Raw genomic sequence first — 9,217 nt, forward strand, 5'->3', positions numbered from 1 at the left:
ACACTAGAGCAGAGTCTGGAGTAGTTATTGCCCGATAAAACATTAAAAACTGATCATGGTGGTTGAGCTCCCACCGGCTGCACATTGGCTGCAGCAGTTCCTACATGAATTATGGGTGTTGTAGTCTGAAGAAGAGAAGACAGCACAAATTGCAGCCGCAAGGACAGGGAAAGCGCAGGCAGCCACGAGAAGGAGTGATTTGCACGTTGCAGTGCAGCCTCTTGTTCCAACTGTTCAAAACTGTTCTATAAACTGATACAGCTGTAACCAATGTACCAGGTGTCTTTTATTTTGTTAGCTTTTATTTTTTATTAAGTTTAAAGGACAAGTGCACTTACATTGATCACTTCCATGAAATAAAACAAGAAATTGGAAAAGAGGAAAATAATTTCGGAAATTGTTAAAACAAAATTAGGGAACTGATCACAGATGTATTGTTTCTGTGTGTTTTTACATCTATTGTTGCGTTAATCTGCAGCTATGCTTTTAATGAAGCTGACATGTCTTGACAGTCAAGCACCTCCCTGGTGGTCAAGACTGAAGGTTGCAGCACTCTTTATTGGGACTAATCTCAGAAACAATAGAATGTAATGGCTAGGTGTACTGCATCTGTGTTCAAGTGTGTTATTGTTGAAAACAATAATTATGACTTTATAAAACCACTTTTTGTAATATATATCAATCTTTTGATCATCTGCCACAGTAATGTAATGAATTTAAATGAAAATACCTCAAGTTGAGGGCTTCTCTCTGCAATTCTGAGATGAGATTAAAAAAGAGATTAATTAGATCAATTAATTACAGATCATAATTAATTAATCTCTCCATTTTTTTAATCTCTTGACAGCACTAGTTTTAAGATATAAAACAGGTTTAAATATGAACATTAGTGGGTGAAATTTGTTTTAAGTTGAAGTTTACACGACTGATAACGAGCTGATGTCAGCACAGAGAAGAGAAGAAACACTGCTGCTTGCTCAAATACACAAACACACAAATTCATCGTCCTGCAGGCAAAATAAAACTGAATCTATCACGCTTGAAGTTGCAAACATGAAAAATTCACTTGTTCAGGCATTTTTTGGATCACTCACATATGCACACATGAATTTTGCTTCTGCTTTATTGTTAAACTCACCATTTGCTAATACGTATTTAAATTTTATTTACTGTAAATTTCCTCCAGATTCTGTCATTAAAAACCTGACTTTATAACAAAGGAGACATTTATGTAAATTAACACACATCAAACACAAACTTTCAGAGTGATGCCAGCTTGAATTTGTTCAGTTTTGTCTTTAATTAACTTCCATACTTTCTGGCTCTGATTTGAAATATTTCTCAACAGCAGTTATCGTGCGACACAAAAACTGAAACAGCTTTACAGTAAAACCTAAAAGGCTCAGTGCTGCATGTGCCAAAGGAGACTGAACAAAAAAACATGAGCGGTGTATTGTTGGAGTCTCCATGTGTTTCACATTGAGGGTCTGGTTCTGAAGACGCCACACAGCATCATGTGAAAATCTCCTACTGTGGAGTGGAGACAGTGGAGGCACATTTGAGACAGAGGCTATGGAGGACGAGTAGTGTCCAACAGTTTAGCCATTTCACACTGTGTAAAGTGGAAGGAGACAAAAATATACTCAAGAAAAAACTACAACACTACTTTGATGTGATTTGCAAAAAAGTGCAGTAATACGCGGTATACTGAAGGACTTTTTGCATTTAATTTCCATTGAAAAAAATATTGAAATTAAGATATTGTCTTTTTTTTTTGGGCTCTGTATCAAACGAGCGTGTTCCCTTATGTCTGGAATATGATTTTGCGGGCGAGGCATCTCTGTAGAGCCACAGTGCTTCACTTAGAAAATTGAATTTCCCCTCGGGGATTAATAAAGTATATAAAATTAAAAACTAAAAATTAAAATTATAACAGTATCCTGTGACACATTTTACCTATATAAAAAACTGCAGCTCCTGGGTCTTGGATATTGCATTTGGACATAATTTGTGATTTCAATAATATTTTGATTGATTGCAGACCCTGAGTAAAGTGTATGTATAAAGCTTAAGCATTAAGTTGATTAATTGTTTCATTCAATTTTAAAAGACAAGATACTGAACACCTGCTAGTTCCAGCTTCTCAAACGAGTTGTTGCTGCTTTTCTTTGCCTTGTTAATGACAGTAAATTGAGTTTTGTCACCTTCTGGGACATTGTGAGAGTCATTTTTCAGTTTTTTTTTACATTCTATGTAAAAGCCAATTTATCTAGAAAGTAATCTTTCCTGCAGTTCTTCATGCAAATCTTTCAAAACATGGAAACACAGTGCTAAGGTCCTTTAGCTCCAGTAACCAGCAGTGTAACTCACGTTTCCTGAACACATTCTGGCAAAGAGCTGACATTCGTTCATTTACAGACAGCCGCTAATGTAATAAAGATTAAATATTATCCCAAACTATTGTTTTTACAGACTGACCTCACCATTTATAATGACCAGTAATAAAATCTGAGAGCCAGTTAATAACTCCAGCAGCTGACTGACACAGTTCAGTCTCCATGAACTTTCTTCAGAGTAATTAATAAAAAAAACATGTCAGCTCTAAACTCCATCACAGAGTTAAACACTACCTTTCAACATGGAAGCTCATAATATTTGCAGAAAGCATAAATTTACACTTATTTTATACATTTAAAAGTCTCTTATTCAACAGGATTCAATAATCTACAGTACTGTACTGAATTTGAGGCACTGGTACTTTTATTGGTTATATATGGTTTTTCCATTTTTGCAACACTTCATACTTTTACTCCACAACTTTTCATCTATCAGCTGCTGGTAGTCTGCAGATTTTAGATGCAAAATATATCACAAGCATCAATATCCTGACCAAAACTCATAACACAAGCATAACAACAATAATCTGAACACATTTTTGTCTCTTAAAAACGCAGATCTTATATAAAAAGTCATGCTTTACACCCCAAACCCCCGCACATATTGAATATAACAGAAGATGAGGCTGAAATGTGCATTAAAAAGTGACTTTACAGGCTAGAACAACTGTATTTGATCCTAAATTGAATCTTTTCTTGCATCAATTGCTCCAGTCTGAACTAAAAAGAACCTCAGTTTGAATTAAGGTGATGGAAGTAAAGGTGATAAAGAAGCAAAGTCCATCCCACAGCAGCTCTGAGTCTAAACGACTTAGATGCACATCAGCCTCTAAAACAAACCCCACTGTGCAGATGTGAAGGTGAGTCAGGTAACAAACACAACGGTGCACAGTCTTTATGCATTTCAGAATAAACTGATAATAATAATTCTGCACTGCTGTTTGTTTTCCATTCATGTACAGAAGTAAAGAGTCACTTACAGGTCTGCTGCTCTGCGTCTGTGCCCACTGCACGCAAAACACACAAGTCCTACAGCCATGTAGGGAGGTGCAGGCTTGTTTCTGGAGGAAACACCGCCCAGCTGTCCACTCCTCCCCCTGGTCCGCATACTCTGCTGCAGAGGTGGAGGAAGAAAATCCTTTAGATATGTATCAGTTCCACAGAACTACAGTTCTCAGTAATAAGTGATTCTGAATGATTTCATGAATGACCATTTTTTATTAGTTCAATCTTTAGGTGGAAACAAAGCTCTCAAAATTACATTTTATGTAAAATATTGTGTCACATAAAAAACACATTTATTTACATCTTAATTTTTCTGTAACTAAATTGTCTATCACTGCTTTCAGTACAAAACTGTCTCACTTCTATCACCCATTAGCATGCTAACACGCTCACAGTATCAATGCTAACATGAGGATGCTTAGCAGGTATAATGTTCACCATCTTAATGTGGTGTGTTAGCATGCTGAAAAAAGAAAAAAAGCGTTCTGCACACCAAAAGAGCTCCCGTATTCAGTTTTTTATTTTGCGTGACGTTTCGAGCGCGATGCTCTTCCTCAGATTACATGTTAGCATTCTAACATTAGCTAGTTATCAGTAAATACAGAGTCCAGGTGAGGCTGATGTCATTAGTTCTGCAGATATTTGCAGCATCATTGTGGGCGGGGTCAAGCATTTAACTCTGAGCACAGAGCGCGACCCTTCCTGTTTGATTTACTCAACAGCGCCACCTGAAGGTGGACTCAATACTGCATGAAGGACTAAATTATGAACCCTGCAGCCTTGAAAACATATAACATCAGTATATTTGTAATAACCATAATATGGGATATATTAATGCCTCCATGTAAATAAATAAGGATATTGCAAATAAACTTCTTAGTTGTCTGGTGGACGAGCAGAGCACGGTCTGGGTCAGTGTGGCTGGTGTTGAGGATTCTTAGAGGCTGTTGACAGAGCCAGGCAGCTGAGAGTCAAGCCAGGACCAAGGGAGCACGCTGGAGGTTTTACCGGGACTAGAAAGGCTGTCATAGCAGCTGAGAGTCAAGCCAGGGCCTACAGAGCAAGCTGGAGGTTTTACCGGGACTGGAAAGGCTGTCATAGCAGCTGAGAGTCAAGCCAGGGCCTACGGAGCAAGCTGGAGGTTTTCCCAGGACTGGAAAGGCTGTCATAGCAGGTGAGAGGAGAGCCAAGGTCTGCAGATCAAGTTGGAGGCTCCACATAGAGGTGTGTGGAAACTGGAGGACAGTCACAGTGGGCACAGACCCCAGAGACCTCCTGCCTCCATCTGGCTCTACAACATGCTCTGTGGACCACGGCTTGACTCTCGCCTTCAGGAAGCCCGTCTGACCCAGGATGTGCTCTGCTCAACCACCGCAGAACCAGAAGGAGGACAAAGGAATTCGGGCATACATGGCTCCTGGTCAGCTTCCCCCCAGTGTCCACATACCCCTGAATGTGGAGCTGTGAGGGGGACTTGGCAACAAAAGCAGTGTGGCGCCATGATAACACATAAATTCATCATGCTTTTTTCCAAGATGATGTGGCCGTCACATTTCTCGGAGACGGACTGTACTGCACCCCATGTCCCTCCACCTCACTCCCCACCTATGGGACAACTTAGCTGGGAGGACAGCAAACAGCAGCTCTGGAGACAGACCTTCATTTAGCAACCCCAATTTAGCCAGCACAAACCCTGACTCCCCACTGCATCTGGAAGCTTCTGTAGCTGCCACAACACAGGTAAGACCCTGCCCTGCTGCTGGCCACCAGCCCGCTGTGACCCCTGGTGCTGGGTTAGCGAGTTAGCACTGGCTGAATTCGAGTTGCTACAGCAGGGAGCAAGTAGTCTCTGTCTCTCCAGGGGTCTCTCACATGTGTGACTCCACCCATGTTGTTGAGCACAGCGGTTTAGTGTGACAGTGACCTTCATGTCAGCGCATTCAGTGCTAACGATGGATTGGAAATGTGCAACAACATTTTTTGCAGAAGAGAGAAGATAATGTTAGAGCCTTACGGTGGAAGGTTTCTCCTCCTTGGTGGCACTGCAGCACGTCCACAGGTGTTTGTACCAAAGAGCGGTGTGAAAGTCAAGAGTACTCACTCCACAGCGACATTTGGGGACCAATATATCCCCTGAAGTACACTGCACAGCACACTGACTCACAACAAACTGCTTGACTTGAAGCGACAGATTTCATCACAATCCATCCAACAGTTGGTTGGCATATTTAACTCATAACCACAAATCTTAATCTTATGAGAGCACTAGAGGAAGAGTCAGACGATCACCAAAGTCAGAGGGGTTCATCCTCAGGGGAACATGAGTGTCTGCACCAAATTCCACACCGATCCATTCTAATTGTTGAGATATTTCACCAACCAACAGACTGGCATTGCCATCGCTAGCATGGCTAAAAAGCCCTGAATACCTCAATGACCTAAAATCTGCACACACCCTTTGCACCTTTAAAGTTGCACCAAACAATACAGTGTGATGTTGCTCATACTGACAAACCTACAAACAATCCTGCATCTCTACTGAGCTTTTTCAACCTCTTTTAGCTGATGAGGGAACATTATTGTAGAGACGTCCAGCAGAAACAATGAGTGCCTTTCACACACATCGTTTCTGCTGGTGCTGTGCACATGTACACATGAAGCACAGCAGCCTATTGTCATTAAGTATTTGAATTTCCAAACACAATGAAAGGATCGGCCAAGGTTGGTCAAAATCTAATGCTAACTAATGTTCTGTCTTCTTCTGCACATCCAAAAGGTCGCAAACACACACACAGTTCATCGGGCCAGGTGCCAGGATGAAGTGACTGATGGGGCAATGTTCTCTACTACATCATGCTTCTATGTAATCAATGGATAGCTGGTAATGATATTTGTGGGCATCATTGTCCGCAGCCAGCCCACTTGCCAGAGGAACATGTTAGCATTGTATGTTTCAGCACCACTGATACGTTACATTTGTACATTTCATACGTATCATATCAACGTTCCTACACTGACATAGTATACAGACTTATTCTGATCAGAAAGAAGAGGGGATGGTAAATGGCGCGACACCTAGAGACGGCTACCAAGCTGCAGACCACTGTTCAAGACCAACAAACAACAACACGGGCTGTGATTAAGCTACTGTCGGCTGCTTTTCTAGCACAGACTGTGCTCCCAAAACCGGATATTTTAAGACAAACCTTGATCTTTTTTAACCATTAGTGGGTTTTTTTTACCTAAACCACTTGTTAACCACAGCACTGTTTCAACGTAAAATTACGACGTATCTGCAACATAATAACGGACAAATGTAATGTGTGTAATAATGTGTTTATTGTGTGTATCAGACCGCACATGTCAAAGAGAGCTTAAGGTGATATTGGTGTCGCTCTAAGGCGGGGTTGTGCACATGCTTAGACTTTGTCGGGCATGGGCTGTGTACAGCTTGAACACCACGGACCACAGATGGATCAAGCACCTCCCTCTCAGGCAGACTTGGTCACCACACCAGAGTTTAAGTAACACCAGACTAAATGAACTGGACCAATCAAGCCAGTCAGTCAGTCAGAACTTAAACCCAGTGGATCAGGTGTGAAAGCACCTCACTGCATTTTAAAGCTCTAACTTCTTCTTCATCTCATTTTATCAGCTGTTTCTCATGGAAAAAAATCCCTCTGCTTCAAAGTGACTGATAACTGCAGTCTGGGCTCATGGCACACTGTAGGTGATCCAGGCCATTGCCTGAGACTGCGCCCTTTGCTGGGGCCCGGCCTTTTCCTTGGAGCCCCACACAGGAAGCTTGTCTTGTGGTATCGTACTTGGTTGTGTCTCTGAGGCTGCATAAATGGTTTCTGTTGCAGATAACAACTCAGACTTGAACAATGTCCAGGTCCAAACAAACTCTGCTCAGTGCAGGCTGCTTGTGTTTTCTCTCCTCTTTATGTCCACTGACTCTTCACCTGTGCTCATGAGCCACATTCATTCTTTCAAAACAATAATAACACTCATAGTTTAATGAATTTTTCCTACCAGTAACTACATAAAAGAATGACTTTACACCAGACTGAGAAGCAGCAGTTTCTCTGTACTCTCTGGTTGAAAGTTTCAAATCAGCTGTAATCACACCCAACAGTGATGTCACCATGTCCTGGAATACACCTATACATCACTGCATCAAGGTAAGCAGTTAAACTAGCAGAGGTCAGCAAACACAAGATATTTCAGGCAGTGTTGAGTTACTCTTAATCTGCCTTTTATTTCATTTAGTCTTTTTACTTATTTTCAGGGCAGTCAAAATAACGCATTAATTTTGATTAATCACAGAAAAAGTAACGTGCTAATAAAATTAACACTGATTAATTGTGTTCTGTGGTGCCCTTTGACCCGGTGCATCATTGAAGGCCACAGTGGCTCTGTCACATGATGCAGGGAGACTGCGAATGGAACATTTATCATTTCATCACTTCATTATTTTATCCTGTTAGACGTGTAAAAGTTTGTCATAATTAGCCAATGAATTCTTGAGTTATGGCCAAAAACATGTTCTTTGGGTTCACAGTAACCTTGACCTTTGACTACCAAATTCCAATCAGTTCATCAGTTCAGTTTGTGCCAAATTTTTTTAAAAATTCCCTTGAGGCCTTTTTGAGATATTCTGTTCAAGAGGATGAGATGAACAGACAACCCAAAAAAAAAAGAAATGAAAAGTTGTGCTGACCAAAAACACTGTGTCACTTTTTGGATGTGTAGAAAACGTATAATTGTATTGTATCTGTGTATCTGCACATTTCTGGAGTATTTCTTTTAATGAACAGGCCTGTGTACCTGAGAGACATGTTACCGATGGTCACTACCACTTCTTGAGAAGCTTGACTTCAAGAGCTTAAACCTTTTCATGCTGTTAACCGCTAACCCTTGACTTAATTCTTTTTTTATCTATTCAATACGCTATAACGCAGATGTCTTAGCTGGGAGCAGTCAGTGTGTGTGTGTGTGTGTGTGTGTGAGAGTGAGAGAGAGAGAGTGAGAGAGAGAGAGAGTGAGAGATAGAGATAGAGAGCGAGAGAGATAGAGATAGAGATAGAGATAGAGAGAGAGAGAGAGAGAGAGAGAGTCTATATGTTTATTTTGGCCGACAGACATTGTGACTGATTTCTGGAGATGTCAACATACAGGACTCTTTTGTGGAAAAGTATTTGGTTTGGCCACTGAGGAGAGGACAAGATGAAGAGGAGGACAAAGAGGAGGAGGAGGAGGTGCTGAGAAAGATTGTAATGAAATATGTGAACATGTGTTAAAGTGTCACCTCAGTGTGTGTGGCGGTCAAATCATTAACAGTAAAACATTATAACAGAGAACCTAACGTGGGAAAGGTTTAATATTTCCAAACAACAAACTGTGGTTCAGTCAGTAATTTCTGGAACATTAAAATAAAGTTATTTTGAAATATATAAAGAGTTTGTCTTGTAGGTGAAATTCTTAATTTAATAATAAAGTTTTCTAGTTTCTACTATGTTCGCAGACATCACTGATGTAAACAAACCTTTAATAGCATCAGAACCACCGCCTTGCGGTTGTATGCCTTCGTGCACCAATCGAGGTACAGATAAAGTTTTCATCCATGTCTGTGAAAACATGGATGCTTCACACACCATCTTGTCATAGAGACATGAAACTTTGCACAGAGATGCCTCTCCTCATGAGGAACAATTTTGCCTCAAGAACCCATAACTTCCACTTATATACAGTGGGGCAAAAAAGTATTTAGTCAGCCACTGATTTTGCAAGTTCTCCTACTTAGAAAGATGAGA

The 9,217-nt window shown here is 40.7% G+C and overlaps 1 protein-coding gene across 2 annotated transcripts in view; it reads right to left on the reverse strand.

Moving 5' to 3' along the window:
• LOC126391486 (collagen alpha-6(VI) chain-like) overlaps window positions 1–3,458 on the reverse strand; it is an 80,301-nt gene extending 76,843 nt beyond the window's left edge. Inside the window, exon 1 of one of the 2 annotated variants that reach the window (XM_050046303.1) lies at window positions 3,377–3,458. The gene's annotated coding sequence lies outside the window, so the exon portion shown is untranslated. The remainder of the gene's footprint in view (window positions 1–3,376) is intronic. The other variant, XM_050046304.1, reaches the window with a different exon arrangement.
• Window positions 3,459–9,217: the final 5,759 nt, after the last annotated feature.

Source organism: Epinephelus moara, chromosome 6, assembly GCF_006386435.1.
Source record: "Epinephelus moara isolate mb chromosome 6, YSFRI_EMoa_1.0, whole genome shotgun sequence".
Classification (NCBI taxonomy): Eukaryota; Metazoa; Chordata; class Actinopteri; order Perciformes; family Serranidae; genus Epinephelus; species Epinephelus moara.